Raw genomic sequence first — 22218 nt, forward strand, 5'->3', positions numbered from 1 at the left:
TGGGTTGTGAAATTTCACCACCACTGACGTCAGATTGACTGGACACTACAGGGTTTACCACATCCCTCCTTTTTGTAAACTAGGTGTATAATTTGCAGCCCTCAAGTGCTCTGTCATCACTCCTATATCCAAAGAGAATTGGCAGATTCTGTGCAGTGCTTCTTCCATTTGCACCATTCCTTCTCTCACCAACCCTCAGAATTCCCATCCAGACCAGGTAAATGTTCTAGTTTATTGTGATACAAAAATTGTTGGATTGAAAGGGGTTAACTGAACCTGTTTGTTCAGTGACTACAATTAATGTCAGTCTCCATGGACCCTAATTGTGTCACTGGAAGATTTCCCTCTTCTACTAATAAGGGGCTCCTTTCAATGTGTTATCACATAGTGTCAGTGGAAGTTTCACATCACTCCCGTCACTAACAGGGATCAGCGGCTCTGGAGAGAGGGAGAGGAAAGATCAGAATCAGAGTACAATAGATTGGAATGTTACAACAATGAGCAGGAGTTTCATCTGGGAGTTTAACTTTCTTTCTGCAGATTATGATCAGTTCTCATTAAACAGTCGGATCTATTACGCACTGAGGAATATTCAATACATTTACTACCCCTTCCTGGCTATTATTGATGTCCCTAGTAAGTCTCTGTATCTAGCTATTAATTCTATAAACCATGTTTAACTGCATTACCATTCTTGTAATTTCCGCTGCCCTCCTTGCTGCTGTTGTTATTCCTGGCAAATTTCTGTCCCCAGATATTAGCTCTATAAACCATTGCTATGTGCATTAGAGTGCTTGTAATTTACTCTCCCATCTTTGCTGTCTCTGGTAAGTCTCTATTTCCCGCTATGAGATCTGTAAAATTTGTTTCACTGAAATAATGTTCTTGCTATTTAAATTTGGGAAGAGTGTAGTTGTCACTGGTCTCCATAAGAAATTCGATCCACTTTCCATGAACCATGATCTCCTCATAGCTAAATATCTGAGGCTGAACCAGACAGTTTGCAACCTCTGTGTTCTATTTAAATCTGAGCTGAGTTCATCTCCATATTCTCACCAACCCTGCCTACTACCACCTCTGTACTAACACACATCTCCACCTCTGCCTCAGCCTATCTGCTGCATAAACATTCATCTGTGCCTTTGTTAAATACACACTTGACTATCCCAATTCTATCCTGGTCACCCTCCCATTTATAAACCTCGAGAAACCACAGCACATCCAGAACTCTGCTCCCTGTATTCTAACTCACACCAATCCCGATCACCCATCACCCTTGTGCTCACTGATTTACATTGACTCCCAGTCTGGCAGCACCTTAATTTTATTATTCTCATTCATGTGTTTGAATCCCTCCATGGCCTCACCCCTCCAGTTAGTCCCATTCCCCTGACAGTTCCCATATTCCTTTTGAACTTCTAGTATTTTCTTCAATTAGCTTTAAAAATAAACTTCACCCCCTCTTTATTCTACCACTGACCACGGTTTTCAGCTCCACAGCTCCACAGGGCCCAACGTCATGGACGCTTGGATCCATAAAAAGGTATGAGCTGAGCTGCCGGTCACTTCCAGTGCTCCATGCTGGACAGGGATTTAGCGCTGGACAGGGATTTAGTGCTGGACAGGGTTTATCAAGCATGCGCTGGTAGTGTGAGGAAGGGTCTGAATATGGTGCCAATCAGCCATTCCAGCAGCTTTGATGTGTGACTTTGAAACTTGGCCTGTGCACGTCCACTGACCACCTGTGTTAGTCACTCTCAGCTGAACATATATTCAGCAGCACGAGGAGCCCCTCTCGTGTTATTTAAAAGGACCAGACATCCAACTTACAGGTGAGGGGCTTTTGAATTACTTTTGCTATTGTAAAGTTAGTGGAGGTGCTGTGGATGATTTTCTGGAGGTTGTGTTGTGAGCTGCTGCAGACATTCAGGGAGGACAGAGGATGTGGTGACCCAAGACTGGACGAGGTATGAGAGCACTTTTCCTACCTTACCTGCCCCAGGAGCAGTGTGTGAGGTGACTCTGATTCAAAAAGGAGTTAGTCACAGAGCTGTGTCACCTCCTGCAACACATGGAGCCTCACACCAGAGTGATGACGGAGCTGTCAGTGGACGTTAAGATCGCAGTTTCATTGAAACTCTATGTATTTGGATATTTCCAGGCAGGAGCAGGAGACATATCCAGTATTGAGTAGTAGAGGTTGATGGAGTTCAGAAGAGTGAGGGAGGGATCTCATAGAAACCTGCAGAATTTTAATCAGTCTGGACAGACTAGATGCAGGAAGGATGTTCCCGATGTTGGGGTGTCCAGAACCAGGGGCAACAGTCTAAGGATAAGGGGTAAACCTTTCAGGACTGAGATGAGGAGAAATTTCTTCACCCAGAGAGTGGTGAGCCTGTGGAATTCGCTACCACAGGGAGCAGTCGAGGCCAAAACATTGTATGTTTTTTAGAAGGAGTTAGATATAGCTCTTGGTTCTAAAGGGATCAAAGGATATGGGGGGAAAGATTACTGAGTTGGATGATCTGCGATGATCATAACGAATGGCGCAGCAGGCTCGAAGGACCGAATGGCCTACTTCTGCTCCTATTTTCTATGTTTCTATGTTTCCCTGCTTTTGTATCCTTGCCTCCAAGATCTGATATGTTTTGCTAAACACTCTCCTAATATGTCCTGCCACCTGCAATGATAAATGCATATGGAGCCCCAGGTCCCTCTGCTCCTGCACAATGTTCAGAACTGTGCTATTAAGTCTATCTTGCCTTCCTATTCCTTCTGGCATAAGGCATCACTTCACACTCCTCTGTACTAAATTCCACCTGCCATTTCTCTGTTAATTCTGCTGGATTGTCGATATCCTGTTGCAAGCAGTTTGTCTCATCCTCAGTGTTTGACACGCTTCCAAGTTCGGTGTCATTGGCAAGCCTTGAAATTCTGCTCTGTATTCCAAGATCCAAGTCATTTATATATAGCAAACAAAAAGTGGTCCTAGCACTGACCCTTGGGGAACATCACTGCCTACCATCCTCCAGTCTGATAAACAACCATTTAACACTACTCACCCTTTTCTTTCCATCAATCAATATTTGATCCAATTGGATGCTAATCCACGTGATTCAATTTTGTTATCCAACATTTTAGAACATAGAACATAGAACAGTACAGCACAGTACAGGCCCTTCGGCCCACGATGTAGTGCTGAACCTTTAACCTACTCTAAGATCAAACTACCTACACACCCTTCATTCTACTATCATCCATGTACCTATCCAAGAGTCGCTTAAATGTCTCTAATGTATCTGCTTCTACTACCGCCGCTGGCAGTGCGTTCCACGCACCCACCACTCTCTGTGTAAAGAACCTACCTCTGACATCTCCCCGAAACCTTCCTCCAATCATCTTAAAATTATGCCCCCTGGTGATAGCCCTTTCTGCCCTGGGAAAATGTCTCTGGCTATCCAATCTATCTATGCCTCTCATCATCTTGTACACCTCTGCCAAGTTACGTCTCATCCTTCTTCGTTCCAATGAGAAAAGACCGAGCACCCTCAACATTTCTTCGTAGGACATGCCCTCCAGTCCAGGCAGCATCCTGGTAAATCTCCTCTGCACCCTCTCTAAAGCTTCCACATCCTTTTGTGTGGTACTTCATCAAACGCTTTCTTAAAATCCATGTAGACCATCCACCACATTCTTTTCATCAACCTGCTCTGTTACTTCATCAAAATAAATTGAATTAGTTCATGAAAGCATGATCTGCTTTTTAAAAATCCGTGCAGACAACACTTAATTAACTCAAACATCTCCTAGTGTGTGTTGATTTTTTTCCCGCTGATTTAGTTTCTAAAACCTTCCTCATCACTGATGTTAAACTAACTGACCAGTAGTTACGAGGCCTGTGTGTTGTCCATTCCCATTGATAATTCTGGGAGGTGAGGGTGACCATCTATGTCATCGTTTTTTCGCTCAGCAGGGAGAAGCAGAATGAGAGATCCCGTGGCTTTGTCAGGATAGCGGGAATCCTGATGGTGTTGGTGTCTCTGCGGGGGCCCCATGTCAATGGGGAGAGGTACAGGAACTGAAAGAACTCTCACTCCATTAAAGTACAGTTGGTGTGTGAGCATGCCCAGTACATCATGTTGGTGAATGTTCACTACCCTGTCAGCAGCCACCATACCTTCATTCTGAAGCAGTCAGCCATTCTCAACACTTAGGGCTTCCATACAGAACCAGAATGTGGCTCCTCGGAGGCAAAGAAAAAAACCGTCTAGACACAGCTCATGTTTCTACATCCCCAAACTACCTACCACCACCACCCAACCTCCCACAATTAACATGTGTATAATGTGAGCAATGGAGTCACCAGGAACATGATGGGACAGACCATCGGTGTGATGAAGCAATGCTTTCAATGTCTGAACCGCACGGGGAGAGCCCTTCAGTACACACTGGAGCAGGTGTCCAAGTTCATGGTGTTCTGCTGCACCCTTCATATCATCACCATCATGAGGACACAGGCATTGGCACCAGGAATCCGGAGGACACCTCAGGAGGAGGAGGAGGACGCAGGGAGGATATTTCCTGGACGCCTTCGAACTAGACAAGCTGTCGGAGAGTCCCTGCTAAGATTTTGTTTCCCATAGGACAACTTCCCTTTCCCACCATGGATCCCCCATTCTCCACCATTTCACCCATCTGAGATGCCCCATCACAGAGTCCCCTTGGTCACCATCCTGTAATAAAAACCACCAACATAAACCTTTTCAGTAACATCTTTATCCAACAACACATCCAATTATACAAAAGGAAAATGGAAATATTCACTCTTGTATATTCCCTTAGTCTCTGTCTTGTGCGTTCCCTCGATTTGCCTCGTGCTCCCCAGTGTTTCCCTAGTGACTGCAGCATGGCTGTTGGAAGACTGCTGACTTTCATTCGGGGAGACTGCAGATGACCTTGAAGGACGTCCTCGAGCAGCTCTGGGCCTTGAGTGCTTCGATTCAAACTGTACCACCTCGACATAGGCAGCAGCCCAGTAATGTTCTGATCTGAGTCCTGTGTATTATAACACGTTTGTGACCTCGCTGTCCGGGAGCTGCCACATGCACTATCCTTTCCCCCTGCCCTGGCTGCAGTTCGTGCGTTTTCGATGAATCAGCATGTGCAGATTCCGACTCTATACCAGCCTCTAAGGCACACACAGTGGAAGTATTTGAGCTGGAGGCTGTCAGTATCAGACTAAGTGATGGGGCTTCACCATCAGTCCTGTGCTGATGCTCTCTCTCTCTGTCTCCTGGAGCTGCTGTGACTGGGAAGCTGGCAGTTTTGGGGTACCATTGGGAAGTGTAAAATCAGAAGGATCGTATTGGGATGAGAGATTGTGGGTGGGTTGGAAAGCAGGGTCCATGATCCCACCATCTGCAGCTTGTACATCATCCCAGACAGCAGGATGCAGGGGGAGGTGGGAGTTAAGAAGGGGCATAAGACAGGAACATAGCATCATCCTGAATGCTCTCGGTGATGCCGGATGCCACGGGCTCTGTCACAGCCGGTCCCATGATGTGAAGAACCATCTCCTCCCTCAGGCTCAGGGGATGAAGGTATGCCTGGTCACTCGCCGTTTCACTTGCTGCTCCCTGTGAATATGGGTCACCTTGTCCTGTAAGAAAGAAGGCAGAATATTAATGATTGTGTTGCACTGTGTTTTGATGATGTGCCTGCCATAGCTGAATAGCTGGAGGTAATTGGAAGCAGTGAGAGGTGGGTGTGAGGCTGCTATCAGTACAAGGTGTGTGAGGGTGAGGTGGAGTATGTGAATGTTAGGTGTGAGTCCTGAGTGTTAGGGACTGCTGATGGGTGAGTGATGGGGGTGTGGTACATTGAGCAGTGTGAGAGGTTGGTGATGTTGGGGGTAGGAGATGCCATTTGGAGATTAATTCAATGACATTGACCACCCGTATGAGCTCATTAAACTTCTTCTGGCTCTGCTGCCAGATTCTCATGGCGAGAATTCTTGCATTGACCTCCCTGGCCACCTTCACCGATTCCTTTCGGAGGACGTTCCTTGGGAGTCTCCACCCCACCACACGGAAACAGAGCCTCTCTCCTCCTGTCACCCTTCGTAACTAAGACATCCATCCCCACATCCATGAACCGCAGAACCCTCTGTTGCAGTGTGCTATTTACCGTGTCTCCAATTGCAGAATTTACAGTGAGCACCAGCAGCCTCCAGTGAATCAGTGCATCACCTCTTTAAGAGGGACAGACTGCGTTTAAAAGCTGAACCTGGCTGAAACATGTGTCAGCCTCACACACCTTTAGGGCCCTGTTAAGCATCCAGACAGACAGCAGCGCGGGTTACCCGGGGTGGCACGTAGAATTCATGGAAATGAGGAGGCAGCAGGAAGTGTGTTTGTCACCTGCCTCAACAGGAACGGGCATGGGCAGATCATGATCCGTCTGCCCAAAAACACGACGTACTCTCTATTTCTATTTGCTGTTCTCTCTTTCACACTTTCTCACACTCTGTCTTTCTCTCTCTCTTCACTCACTTTCTCTTGATCATAAAATAAGAGATTGATGCAGCACAGAAGAAGGCTATTCGGCCCTTTGTGTCAGTGCTGTCTCTTCGAAAGAGCCATCTAATTAGTTCCTCTTTCCTCCTCTTTCCCCAGACTCCTGTTTTTCTTTTCCTTTTCAAGTATTTGCTAAATTGCCTTTTGAATGATATTATTGAATCTGCTTCCACCATGTTTTCAGCCAGTGAATTCCAGATCCCAACAACTCGCTGTGGAAGAAAATTCTCCTCATTTCACCTCTGGTTTTTTGTCAATTACCTTCAGTCTGTGTCTTCTTAATACTGAACTTTAGATTTTTGGATTTAGAAATACATCACTCGATCAGGCCCTTCGGCCCACCGAGTCTGTGCCGACCATTAACCACCCATTTATACTAATCCTACACTAATCCCATATTCCTACCACATCCTCACCTGTCCCTTTATTCCCCTACCACCTACCTATACTAGGGGCAATTTATAATGGCCAGTTTACCTATCAACCTGCACGACTTTTGGCTGAGGGAGGAAACCCACAAACTCCACACAGGCAGTACCCATAATATGAGGCTGCAGTGCTAACCACTGCGCCACTGTGCCAACCCTGTTTCTGACACTGGAAACAGTTTCACATTGATTACCTTATCAAAACCCTTAATAATTTTGAATTTTATATCAAATCTCCCCTTACCTATCACTGCTCTAATGAGAACAATCCCAGCTTTTCGAATCTATCCACGTAACTGTATTCCCAGATCCCTGGTACCATTCTCGTAATTCACCTCTGTATCTTCACTACGTCCTTGACATCCTTACCAATGTGTGGTGATCAGAATTGGACACAATTCTCCATCTGGGACCTAACCAATGATGTATAAATATCAGCATTTCCTCCTGAGTTTTATTACTCTGTGTCTCTCTCTAACACCAAGGACACTGCATGCTACTAACTAAGATCTGTGTGTTTACACCCTAGGTCTCTCTAATCATGCACTCACTCTATAATGGTACCATTTATTTTATATTTTTTTCTTCTCATACTTCCTACCCAAATGTCTCACTTCACATTTCAATGTGTTAAATTCCATCTGCCATGTTCCTGCCCATTTCATCAGTCAGTCTCTGTCCTCCTGAAGTCTGTTACTATCCTTCTCACTGTTTATTAACATTTCTGAGTTTCCTTCCATCTGAAAACTTGGACATTACCCCCTCTGTACACAAGCCCACTGCATTAGCATGCAACACCAGGGATCCCAACAGTCACCCTGGGGAACCCCACTGTGTACTTCGCTCCAGCTGAAAAACAGCCATGATTCCCCACTCTCTGATACCTGTCACCTAGCTAATTTCTTGCATGCTGGGATTGAAAAAGAAAAAAAAGGACTTCCATTTATGTAGCGCCTTTCATGACAACTGCATGTTCCAAAGCGATTTACAATCAACGTATACTTATAATGCCTACTCACGCTTGTACTGTCGGAAAAAGGGCAGCCAATTTTCGCACAGCAAGATCCCACAAGCAGCAATGTGATAATGACCAGATCTGTTTTTATGATGTTGCTTGATGGATAAATATTGTCCAGGCCACAGGGAATAAATCCCCTGATCTGCTGATAAATAATCCCACAGGATCATTAGCATCCACCTGAGAGAGCAGATGGGGCCTTGTTTTAACGTTTCATTCGAAAGACTGCTCATCTGATAGCGAAATACACCCTCAGTACTGTCGCTGCACTGTCAGCCTTGATTCTTGTGAAAAAGTCATTTCATGACACTTGATCCTGGAAGCTTGTGACTGAAAGTGGAGAGAGCTACAAACTGTGCCTCGGCTGACTTTGGCCCTTTAATCCCATGTGTTTCTAATTGGGTCACACGGCTGTTATATAGTACTTTATCAAACACCTTTTGAAACGATAGGAAAATTGTAAAAGTACAGGCAGGAAAAGTCATAGAAACATATAATAGCATTGCATGGAAGGGGGTCATTTGGTCTATGAAGTCTGTGCTGGCTCTTTTGATGAGTTTCCAGTGAGTTCCACACCCTGGATCTTTCCCAGATCCTTGAACTTTTCCCCTTAATATCTAACCAAATCACTTTTTGAACCTACTTTTGAATCTGTATCCTTCAGCCTATCACACAATAATTTGCAAATCCGAAACAAAAATTGCATTACAATAATCCCCATGTCAACTCTGCTTCTTTTTTCCAATCACCATAAATCTATGTCCTCTGGTTAATGGCCCCTCATACATTAGAAACATTATATAATTTGTAAAAACCCTTCATGATGTTAAATATCCCTATCTTATCACCTTGTAAATGTCCCTGCTCCAAGGAAAATAATCCCAGCTACATAACTGTAATCCCTCATTCCTGGAAAAGTTCCAGTAAAACTCTTCTGTCCCCTCTCCAAGGTTTCATGTCCTTCCTAAAGTGTGGTTTCCAGTATTGGACACAATACTCCAGATGGAGCTGGACTAGTCTTTTCTATAGGGTTAACACAATATCCTGGCCAGTCTACTCTGTGTCTCTATTAATCAAGCCGAGTAATCTATTTGCTTTGTGAACTGTTTGTTAACCTGTCCAGCTACTTTCAAAGATTGCATACAAACACCTCAGGTCTCTCTGTTACTCTCAATAGCTTTAAAGTTGTGCCATTCAGCTTGTATTATCCCTGGTCATTCATCCGGAAGAAAATGGGCTTATCAGTGATAGGCAACATGGTTTTGTGCAGGGAAGGTCATGTCTTACCAACTTAATAGAATTCTTTGAGGAAGTGACAAAGTTGATGGATGAGGGAAGGGCTGTAGATGTCATATACATGGACTTCAGTAAGGCGTTTGATAAGGTTCCCCATGGTAGGCTGATGGAGAAAGTGAAGTCGCATGGGGTCCAAGGTGTACTAGCTAGATGGATAAAGAACTGGCTGGGCAACAGGTGACAGAGAGTAGCAGTGGAAGGGAGTTTCTCAAAATGGAGACGTGTGACCAGTGGTGTTCCACAGGGATCCGTGCTGGGACCACTGTTGTTTGTGATATACATTAATGATTTGGAGGAAAGTATAGGTGGTCTGATTAGCAAGTTTGCAGACGACACTAAGGTTGGTAGAGTAACAGATAGTAAAGGGGACTGTCAGAGAATACAGCAGAATATAGATAGACTGGTGAGTTGGGCAGATAAATGGCAGATGGAGTTCAATCAGGGCAAATGCGAGGTGATGCATTTTGGAAGATCCAATTCAAGAGTGAACTATACAGTAAATGGAAAAGTCCTGGGGAAAATTGATGTACAGAGAGATTTGGGTGTTCAGGTCCATTGTTCCCTGAAGGTGGCAACGCAGGTCAATAGAGTGGTCAAGAAGGCATACGGCATGCTTTCCTTCATCGGACGGGGTATTGAGTACAAGAGTTGGCAGGTCATGTTACAGTTGTATAGGACTTTGGTTCGGCCACATTTGGAATACTGCGTGCAGTTCTGGTCGCCACATTACCAAAAGGATGTGGATGCTTTGGAGAGGGTGCAGAGGAGGTTCACCAGGATGTTGCCTGGTATGGAGGGCGCTAGCTATGAAGAGAGGTTGAGTCGATTAGGATTATTTTCATTAGAAAGACGGAGGTTGAGGGGGGACCTGATTGAGGTGTACAAAATCATGAGAGGTATAGACAGGGTGGATAGCAAGAGGCTTTTTCCCAGAGTGGGGGATTCAATTACAAGGGGACACGAGTTCAAAGTGAGAGGGGAAAGTTTAGGGGGGATATGCGTGGAAAGTTCTTTATGCAGAGGGTGGTGGGTGCATGGAACGCATTGCCAGTGGAGGTGGTAGACTCGGGCACGATAGCGTCTTTTCAGATGTATCTAGACAGATACATGAATGGGCAGGAAGTAAAGAGATACAGACCCTTAGAAAATGGGCGACAGGTTTAGATAGAGGATTTGGATCGGCGTAGGCTTGGAGGGCCGAAGGGCCTGTTCCTGTGCTGTAATTTTCTTTGATCTTTGTTCTTTGCATGCAGCTCACCATCACCTTCTCAAGGGCAATTATGAATGGGCAATAAATGCTGCCCTAGTCAACGACACCCACATCCCATGAACGGATAATATATATCAAATCTTCCGACAATGTATCTCCTCACACATCTGCCATGCCAATTAAATATTAGGAAGACTGCTGCTGTTGTTTTCAAACCCCACGTCAAAAGTTTCCTAGCTAAAGACTGGATCTCTCTCCTTGGCAACTGTCTGAAACTAAAGCAAACAGTTCACAACCTGGTTTCATAGTTGACGCTGCGACGAGCTTCCTGCTAAATATTATGAAAACAGCCTACTTACACTTCCGTATCATCACCCAACTTTGCCCCTCTCTCAGCTCTTCTGCTGATGAAACAGTCCCCCTTGCCTGTGTTACCTGTAGACTCGACTAGTCCAACAGACTCCTGGCTGGTCTCCCACATGCTACTCTCCATAACCCTGAGGTGATCCAATGCACTGCTGCCCATGTCCTAACTCACACCAAGTCCTGTTCACCCATTACCCCCTGGACTCACTGACCTACATTGGCTGCTGGTCAGCAACACCTCAATTTTAAAACTCTCAGCCTTCTTTTCAAATCCTTCATTATCTCACTACTCCTTATCTGTGTAATCTCCTCCAGCCCGACAACCCTCCGAGATATCTGCACTCATCTATTTCTGGCCTCTTGAGCATCTACGAGTTTAATTGCTCTACCATTGGTGGTCCTGCCTTCAGCTGCCGAGGCCCTACGCTCTGGAAGAGTAGAGCAGAACTTCCAGGGAGGAATTCCTGGAAGATAAATGTCAGTGAATTAAACACTAAAATAAAAGCAAAATATTGCGGATGCTGAACACTGGAAATACTCAGCAGGTCTGGCAACATCTGTGCAGAGAGAAACAGAGTTAATGTTTCAGATCTGTGCCCCTTCATCAGAACTGGTAAACGTTAGAAATGTAACAGTCTTTGAGCAAGTGAAAGAGGGGAAGGGGGAAGAAGAACAAGAAGGAAGAACTGTGATGGGACAGAGAGGGGATAGATTAAACTACAGACTGTTACATTCCTAACGTTTACCAGTTCTGATGAAGGGTCAGAGACCGGAAACATTAACTCTGTTTCTCTCTACACAGATGCTGCCAGACCTGCTGAGTATTTCCGGCACTTTCTGGTCTCATCCCTAAGCTTTTGAATTCTCTCCCCAAACGCTAAATGCAATAAGCTGCACTGAGTCCAGTTTTAGGGAGTCCTGCTTGGACAGAGTACTAAATGCAGTAAAGTTATCGAGAGATTGAATTTTAAGTGATCTAAGAGTCGATCTCTTTCCAACAATTTGTTAATTTTACATTTAGCATTTCACTTAATTTTAAGCTGAATTTGTACTTTATTTCACAATCTGTTTGTGAGAATTGGACAGTTAATTGATGCTGATGGAAAAGGAGGGTCAGTGTCAGCTTGTATATAAAACTGACTTAATGACAGAAAACAGTGAGTTGCGGTAAATAGTTGGTATTCAAACTGGAGAAAAATAGACAGTTGTGTTCCCCAAGGGTTAGTGCTAGGAACACTGTTTTATTCTGATATGTATAAATGATTTGGATAATGGCTTACAGAGAAACATTTCAAAATTTGCAGGTGATACCAAACTTGGAGGCGGGGCAGGCATTGAGGTTGATACCAATCGATGTAAGAGGACAGAGATAGGCTAGCAGAATGGGCAGACCAGAGGCAAATGGAATTTAATACAGACAAGTGTCAAGTGATGCATTTTATCAGAAGTAACAGGGAGAGGCAATAAACACTTAATGGTAAAGTTCGAAAGAGTGTGCAGAGACAAAGGGACATGGGGTTCATGCACATAGATCCCTGAAGGTGGCAGGATATATTGAGAGAGTCGTCAGTAAAGCATATGGGATCTTGGGCTTCATAGATAGAGGTGGTGAGTTCAGAAGAAGGAAAGTTATGCTGTAACTTTATGAAGCTCTGGTTAGGCCCCAAGTGGAGTACTGCATCCAGTTCTGTTCACCACACTTTAGGAAGGATGTGAGGGTCATTGACAGGGTGTAGAGGAGGTTTACTTTAATGGTTCCAGAGATGGAGGATTTTCAGTACAATATAGTCTGTAAAAGCTGGGATTGTCTTCCTTGGAGTAAAGGAGATTGAGGGGAGATTTGATACATGTATACAAGATGATGACCTGTTTGGATAAGGTAGACAGGAAAAGATGTTCCCATTAGCTGATGGTACAATGACTAGAGTTAAGATTGAGGGCAAGAGTTAAGGGTGATGTGATGAACAACATTTTTACACAACGAGTGGTAATGGCCTGGAAATCATTGCCTCCGAGGGTGGTGGAAGCAGAGAAGGTGAATTATTTCAAAAGGATATTGGATGAACACTTGATGTAAATAAACTTGCAGGAATATGGAGTCAGAGCTGGGGAATGAGACTGGCTGGATTTATCGACAAAGAGCTGGCATGGACTCGATGAGCAGAATGGCTTAATTCTGTGCTGAAATGACTATGACTCTACGACTCTCTGACAGGGGAATACTATTACTACTTTTAGTTTAGTTTAGAAATACAGCACTGAAACAGGCCCTTCGGCCCACCGAGTCTGTGCGGACCATCAACCACCCGTTTGTACTAATCCTACACTAATTCCATATTCCTACCACATCCCCACCTGTCCCTATGTTTCCTCACCACCTACCTATACTACGGGCAATTGCTAATGGCCAATTTACCTATCAACCTGCAAGTCTTTGGCATGTGGGTAGAAACCGGAGCACCCGGAGGAAACCCACGCAAACACAGGGAGAACTGGCAAACTCCACACAGGCAGTACCTAGAATTGAACCCGGGTCACTGGAGCTGTGAGGCTGCGGTGCCAACCACTGCACCACTGTGCCGCCCTTTACTGGGAAAGTTTATAATGGACTGGGCAGTATCACCCTGGAGAACCCCGTGATGTAAGTGAAATGTTTGATGCCCCAGAACGTGGTTAACAAATGTCCTTCACAAACAGAATAAATCAGTTCAGTCCCACTGACAATTCTGGAGTCATTCACAATGGGGAGTAATTTCTCCTCGTATTCTCTACATAGGACAGCAGTCAGGCTTTTCACTGTGTCCACCAACTCCATGTTGAAAGTCTTGTCAGGGTTAGGTGAGATAAGACACGTTGCCTGGGCGACAGATTTCTTCAATTGTGTTGCTGCTTCTGTGCTCTCTTCAGTCCAACCGGGTTAAATCTGGTCATCACCATCATTAGGTAGTTCATAAAGAGGAGTCACAGTCTCTGCAAATCGAGGGATGAGGGTCCACTGATACCCCACCAGCCTGAGGATAGGACACAGGGCAGGACTTTGAGGTGGACAGGGGTAGATACTGGATGAGGGTCCACTGATACCCCAGCAGCCTGAGGATAGGACACAGGGCAGGACTTTGAGGTGAACAGGGGTAGATACTGGATGAGGGTCCACTGATACCCCACCAGCCTGAGGATAGGACACAGGGCAGTCTTTGAGGTGGACAGGGGTAGATACTGGATGAGGGTCCACTGATACCCCACCAGCCTGAGGATAGGACACAGGGCAGGACTTTGAGGTGAACAGGGGTAGATACTGGATGGTCTCGGCCTGACGCTGGTGTGGGCTGATGCAGGATGATCTGATCTGGGCACGTAGAAAGGTGACACGGTCTTGCACCAGCTGGGCCTTACGTGGATGTTCTTTTTGTCCAGCTCCCAAAGTCACTGCAGTAGTTCCTGTAAAAGGGTTAAATGTGTGGACACGGTGATGAGAAGATCATCGACATATTGCAGCGAGCAGGAAGACTGTGAAAAGCTCAGAAGGGACCCGGCTACACGTTTGTTGAAAATAGTGGGGTTATTGTGGAACCCCTTGTGACAGACATGTCCAGGGGTATCTCTGGTCCTCAGAAGTGAATGTGAATTTAATTTGTTTCTCTAGTTTTACTGGGATACTCCAATAAACATTAGAGATATCCAGGGTAGAGAAGACAGCCCTGCCACTGAGAATCCGGGAGAGTAGGGTGGGTGTCTATCAGACAACCGGGTTCACGCAGGGTTGACTGAATTGAGTTTGTGGTGGTCAATAGTCAGTCACCAGCTGCCATCCGGCTTTCCAACCAGTCAAATCGGGCAGTTAGAAGGGAACATGGCTTCGTGAACTACACCCTGGTATAACAATGACATGATATTGTCTGGAATGCATGACATAATTTCAGCTCGGTAAGAATAATGCTTCATGGATCATGCAATGGTCAGTTAATTTCTTCGGGTCAGCTCATGTTTGCACAGTTATCTTTATGGGTTGTGGATACACTCGACACGGACTCGAGAATCGCCTGTACCTCAGGGTGATCAGAGGTGTCTGGTTCACACTCCTCTGATATTTTAATCATGAATATTGAGGGTGCACTGGACACCAGAGTAGGGGTATGTTTTAATGTTCTACAATATACAAATATAGGGATAATCAATTACTGCTGATAACCTTTGAGCACATTACTGCCCAGTAGTCCCTGTCCATTATGCAGGATCATATAAAAGGGAGGCAGGACTTTGACACGAGTTGTGTTCCCTCTCCTACACCAATGTAAGATCTGATCCAGGGTCACAGATTAACCAAAAGGAGGTCGAAGGGTCACAAGCAGTTTATTGAGGAGTAACAGTTCAAATACAGCACAAAATCAGAATAGACATAGTGGACATACGGCCTGTGGCAGGTGAGAAAGGTTTTCTGGCTATGGATCAAATGTAAGAAGCTATTAGTAAAGACGTTATAGCAGGACACACAGAATAATTCAAGGTGATCAGGCAGAGTCAACATGCTTTTGTGAAACGGGAACCATGTTTAACCAATTTATTGAAGTTCTTTGAAGAAGTAACAGGTGCTGTGGATAAAGGGGAACTGGTGGATGTACTATACTTAGATTTCCAGAAGGGATTTCATAATGTGCCACATCAAAGTTCATTGCGGAATATAAAAGCTCATGGTGTAGGGGGCAACCTATTGGCTTAGATAGAAGATTGGCTAGCTAACAGGAAACCGAGAGTAGGCTTAAATGGATCATTTTCTGTTTGGCAAGATGTAACGAGTGGTGTGTCACAGGGATCAGTGCGGGTGCCTTAGCTCTTTACAATTTATATAAATCACTTGGATGAAGGGGCCAAAGGTATGTTTGCTAAATTTGCTGATAACAGAAACGTCGGTCAGACAGTATGTTGTGACATGGACACAAGTGAACCACAAAGGGGTAGATCGATTGAGTGATTGGGCAAAGATCTGGTAAATGGAGTATAATGTGGGAAAATATGAAATTGTCCATTTTGGCAGGAAGAATAAAAATTAAGCATATAATCACAATGGTGAGAGATTTCAGAGCTCTACCATCCAGGGGGAACTGAGAGTCCTTGTGTATGAATTGTAAAAGTTTAATATGTAGGTATTGCAAGTCATTAGGAAAACTAATAGAATGTTATTGGCTATTGCAGGAGGAATTGAATACAAATGTAGGGAGGTTATGTTTCAGTTATATAGGGAGACCACTTCTGGAATACTGTGTACAGTATTGGTCTCCTCATTTAAGGACAGGTGGAAATGCATTCGAAGCAGTTCAGAGATGGTTTACTAGACTAATGCCTGGAATGGGGGTGTTCTCTAATGAGGAAAGGCTGGACAGGCTAGGCTTATGTCAGCTGGAGTTTAGAAGAGTAAGAGGCGACTTGATTGAAACTTATAAGATTCTGAGTGTGGGACAGAGCAAATGAGGCCGACAGAGAGAGAAAGAACGAGAGAGAGAGAGAGCTCAATTCAGCTGCTGCTAAAAACCTCATCCATGCCTTTTTTATCTCGAGACTTGACTATTCTAACACACTCCTGGCTGGTCTCCCACATCCTACTCTCTGTAACCTGTGGTCATCCAAAACTCTGCTGCCATCTTCTAATTTGCACCAAATTCTGTTCACCCAACATCCCTGTGCTGACTGACCTACATTGGCTCTAGGTCCAGTAACACCTCAATTTTAATATTCTCACTCATGTGATCAAATCCCTCCATGTCCTCACCCCTCTGATTATCCCAATCCCCTGTTCATTTCCAATGTTCCTGAAACTTGTTCCTCTTAAAAATCTTTTTTCCAATTCCGCCTTAAAAGTGAGTTTCTTTCCCTCTGCCTCTCTTCATATAACATAGAACATAGAGCATAGAACAGTACAGCACAGTACAGGCCCTTCGGCCCACGATGTTGTGCCGAACCTTTAACCTACTCTAAGATCAAACTAACTACCTACCCTTCATTCTCCTATCATCCATGTACCGATCCAAGAGTCGCTTAAATTTCCCTAATGTATCTGCTTCTACTACCACCACTGGCAGCGCATTCCACGCACCCACCACTCTCAGTGTAAAGAACCTACCTCTGACATCTCCCTGAAACCTTCCTCCAGTCACCTTAAAATTATGCCCACTAGTGATAGCCCTTTCCACCTGGGAAAAAGTCTCTGACTATCCACTCTATCTATGCCTCTCATCATCTTGTACCCCTCTATCAAGTCACCTCTCATCCTTCTTCGCTCCAATGAGAAAAGCCCTAGCTCCCTCAATCTTTCTTCATAAGACATGCCCTCCAGTCCAGGCAGCATCCTGGTAAATCTCCTCTGCACCCTCTCTAAAGCATCCATACCCTTCCTATAATGAGGCGACCAGAACTGAACACAATATTCCAAGTGTGGTCGAACCAGGGCCTTATAGAGCTGCAGCATAACCTCGCAGCCCTTAAACTCAATCCCCCGTTAATGAAAGCCAACAAACCATACGCCTTCTTAACAACCCTATCAACTTGGGTGGCAACTTTGAGCGATCTCTGGACATGGACCCCAAGATCCCTCTGTTCCTCCACATTACCAAAAACCCTGTCTTTAAGCCTGTATTCTGCATTCAAATTCGACCTACCAAAATGAATCACTTCACACTTTTCCAGGTTGAACTCCATCTGCCACTTCTCAACCCAGCTCTGCATCCTGTCAATGTCCCGTTGCAACCTACAACAGCCTTCCACACTATCCACAACTCTAGCAACCTTCGTGTCATCGGCAAACTTGCTAACCCAGCCTTCCACTTCCTCATCCAAGTCATTTATAAAAATCACAAAGAGCAGAGGTCCCAGAACAGATCCCTGCAGAACACCACTGGTCACCGAGCTCCATGCTGAATACTTTCCATCTACTAACACCCTCTGTCTTCTATGGGCCAGACAATTTTGTATCCAGACAGCCGCAGTGTGGTCTTCCTGACCACACATTTCATCTCTCCTGCTCCACTCATGCTGTGGAAGCTTGGATCCATAAAATGGTGTGAGCTGCACTGCCGGTCACATCCAGCACATTGTACAGGACACCCAGGCTGGCCGGGGTGCTCGTGTCGGTGTAACGTGTGTGTGTCTGTAGTGTGAGGAGAGGTCTGAATATGAAGTCGATCAGCCATTTCAGCAACTTTGATGTACGTCTTTGATACTTGGTCCTTGCATGTATACTGACCACCTGTGTTAGTCACTCTCAGCTGAACATACATTCAGCAGCACGAGGATCCCCCTCTAGTGTTAGTTAAAAGGACCAGGCGTCCAACTTGCAGGTGAGGGGCTTTTGACTTACTTCTGTTATTACAAAGTTAGTGGAGGTGCTGTGGATGGTTTTCTGGAGGTTGTGTTATGAGCTGCTGCAGACATTCAGGGAGGAGAGAGGACTTGGTGACACAACTCTGTACGATGAATGGGGACTGTAGTTACAGTGTCTCTGCGTCTGTAACATGATCAACAAATGGAGCAGAAGCTGCAGAGAGAGGGAAAGCTCTGGAAAGAAAGAGGAGGAATGGCCTCTGCCCTACCCACCCTGGGTTTCCAAGAGCAAAAAGGGCAGTGGTCCTAATATTGAGCCCAGGGGAACACCACTGTATACTCCCATTGAGTCTGAACAACAACCTTTCACCACTTCTCTCTGTTTACTGTTCCTTAGCCAATGTTATATCCACACTTTCACTGTACCTTTAATCCATAGTGTTCAGTTTTCCTAACCTGTCTACTGAATGTCACTTGATCGAACATCTTTTGAAAGTCCATATATATAACTTCAATCACACCACCCTCATCAACCCTCTCCATTGTTTTATCAAAGAACTCCATCAAGTTTACCTCACCACCACCTCTCTCCACTCCTCCACTGTTGTTAAATTATCAGACTGCTTATCCGACATCCAGTGCTAGATGAGCAGAAATTTCCTCCAATTAAATATTGGGAAGACTGAAGCCATTGTTTTAACTCCCCACTCCAACTCTGTTCCCTTGCTATTGATTCCATCCCTCTTCCTGGTGACAGTCTGAGATTCAGACAATATGTTTACAGCCTTGGTGTCACATTTCACCACAAAATGAGCTTTAACCTCATTTTCAGGGGATCATTACAACCGCCTATTGCCACCTCAGTAACATCGCCTGACTTCACCCCTGTGTCAGCCCATCTGCTGCTGAAACCTCATTCATGCCTTTGTCACCTCTCGATGTGACTGTTCCAACTCACTCCTGGCTGATCTCCCACATCTACTCTCTGTAAACTTGAGGTCATCCAAAACTCTGCTGCCCATGTCTTAGCTCACACCAAGTCCCGTTTATATGACACTGACCGACATTGGCTCCCAGTCAAGCAATATCTTGATTTTAAAATTCTCATCCTTGTTGTCATATCTCTCAATGGCCTCGCCCCTCCCTATCTCTGTAATCTCCTCCAGCTCCAGAACCCATCGAGACATCTGTGCTCCTCTAATTCTGGTCTCTTTTACATCCGTTATTTTAATCACTGCACCACTGGCGACCGTGCCTTCAGCTGCCGGGGCCCAAGCTGCAGTATCCTCCCTACACATCTCCGCCTCTGCACCTCTCCATCTCACTTTCCTCCTTTAAGACATTCCTTGAAACCTTCCTCTTTGGCTAAGCTGTTGGTCCTTTGACCTAATATCTCCTGTTGTATCTCAGTTCACACTTTGCTTCATAATGCTCCTGTGAAGCACCTTGGGATTTTTTATAACATTAAAGGCAATATCTAAATATAAATTGTTGTTTTTGTTGTTGTTTGCCAGACATCAATAGTCTTTAGCATATCCAGGTTGCTAACCATTTACTATCCAATGTTTTTACAAGCAACAAGTATTTTTCTCTTGGGTTGTCACGTCTACAAATGTCCCCAGTCGTGACACTAGTCTGACTGGTCAGTAATTACAGCATTTATCGCATATCTCCTTTTTTAAACAGGATGTAAGATTTACAATCCTCCAATCCTCTGTCATCACACCCATATCCAAGGAGGATTGGAAGATTCTGGCCAGTGCCTCTGCTATTTCCACTATTCCTTCCCTCAGAAACCCCTATACATCCATTCAGACTGGGTAAGAGTTCCAGTTTATTGTGGTACAAAAAGGTGTTGGATAGAAAGGTGTTAACTGAAACTGTTTGTTCAGTGACTGTAATTAATGTCAGTCTCCATGGACCCTGATTGTGTCACAGGAGGGTTTCCCTCTTCTATTAATATGGGACTCCTTTCGATGTGTTATCCCATACTGTCAGCGGGAGCATCACGCCCGGCACTCACAGGGATCAGCGGCTCCAGAGAGAGGGAGAGGATAGATCAGAATCTGAGAACAATGGGTCAGAGTCTGAGAACAATGGGTCAGAGTCTGAGAACAATGGGTCAGAATCTGAGAACAATGGATCAGAATCTGAGAACAATGGGTCAGAATCTGATAACAATGGGTCAGAATCTGAGAACAATGGGTCAGAGTCTGAGAACAATGGGTCAGAGTCTGAGAACAATGGGTCAGAGTCTGAGAACAATGGGTCAGAATCTGATAACAATGGGTCAGAGTCTGATAACAATGGGTCAGACTCTGAGAACAAAGGGTCAGAATCTGAGAACAATGGGTCAGAATCTGAGAACAATGGGTCAGAATCTGAGAACAATGGGTCAGAATCTGAGAACAATGGGTCAGAGTCTGAGAACAATGGGTCAGAATCTGAGAACAATGGGTCAGAGTCTGAGAACAATGGGTCAGAATCTGAGAACAATGGGTCAGAATCTGAGAACAATGGGTCAGAATCTGAGAACAATGGGTCAGAATCTGAGAACAATGGGTCAGAGTCTGAGAACAATGGGTCAGAATCTGAGAACAATGGGTCAGAATCTGAGAACAATGGGTCAGAATCTGAGAACAATGTGTCAGAATCTGAGAACAATGGGTCAGAGTCTGAGAACAATGGGTCAGAGTCTGAGAACAATGGGTCAGAATCTGAGAACAATGGGTCAGAATCTGAGAACAATGGGTCAGAATCTGAGAACAATGGGTCAGAATCTGAGAACAATGTGTCAGAATCTGAGAACAATGGGTCAGAATCTGAGAACAATGGGTCAGAGTCTGAGAACAATGGGTCAGAATCTGAGAACAATGGGTCAGAATCTGAGAACAATGTGTCAGAATCTGAGAACAATGGGTCAGAATCTGAGAACAATGGGTCAGAGTCTGAGAACAATGGATCAGAATCTGAGAACAATGGGTCAGAATCTGAGAACAATGGGTCAGAATCTGAGAACAATAGATTGTAATGTTACAACAATGAGCAAGAGTTTATCCTCAGAACTTCACGATCTTTCTACACATTATGATCGGTTCTCATTAAACTTTCGCATCTACCTCGCACTTCGGATTGCTCAATACATTTATTATCCCATCCTCGGTCTTGTTGGTGTCCCTGGTTAGTATCTGTTTCCAGGTATTTATTCTTTAAACCATGTTTAACTGTATTATATTCCTGTAATTTACTCTACCCTCCTTGCTGCTGTTGTTAATCCCGGTGAATATCTCCAGTAATTACCTTGATTAACCATGTTTAACTGCATTACTGCTCCTGTAATTTTCTCTGCCCTCCTTGCTGCTGTTGTTATTTCTGCTGAATCTCTATCTCCAGAAATCAGCTGTATAAACCACTGCTAATGGTATTTCAGTTCTTGTAATTTACTCTCTCCTCTTTGCTGCTGATACTGTCTCTATTTCCAGCTAGGAGATCTGTAAACCCTGTTTACTGAAATACTGTTCTGGAATGTAAATTGTGGGAAGAGAGAAGACAGTGTCATTGGTCCATTGGTCTCCATCACAAACTCCATCCCCTATCTGTGAACCACATACCCGATCCTGAGGCTGAACCAGACAGTTTACAACCTCTGTGTTCTATTTTTACCTTACTTGAGTTCATCTCCAAATTCTCTCCATCACCAACCCTGTCTACTACCACCTGAGTAATATCACCCGTCTCCACTTCTGCCTCAGCCCATCTGCTGCATAAACCCTCATATGTGCCTTTGTTAAATCCACACTTGACTATTCCGAATCTCTCCTGGTCACCCTCCCAGTTATAAACCTCCATAAACCACAGCCCGTCCAGAACTCTGCTGCCTGTATCCTAAGTCACACCAAATCCCGATCACCCATCACCCCTGTGCTCACTGATCTACAATGGCTCTCGGTTTGGCAGCACCTTAATTTTAATATTCTCATTCTTGAGTCTGTATCCCTCCATGGCCTCAACACT

This window comes from Heterodontus francisci, unplaced genomic scaffold (assembly GCF_036365525.1).
Source record: "Heterodontus francisci isolate sHetFra1 unplaced genomic scaffold, sHetFra1.hap1 HAP1_SCAFFOLD_288, whole genome shotgun sequence".
In the NCBI taxonomy this organism is placed as follows: Eukaryota; Metazoa; Chordata; class Chondrichthyes; order Heterodontiformes; family Heterodontidae; genus Heterodontus; species Heterodontus francisci.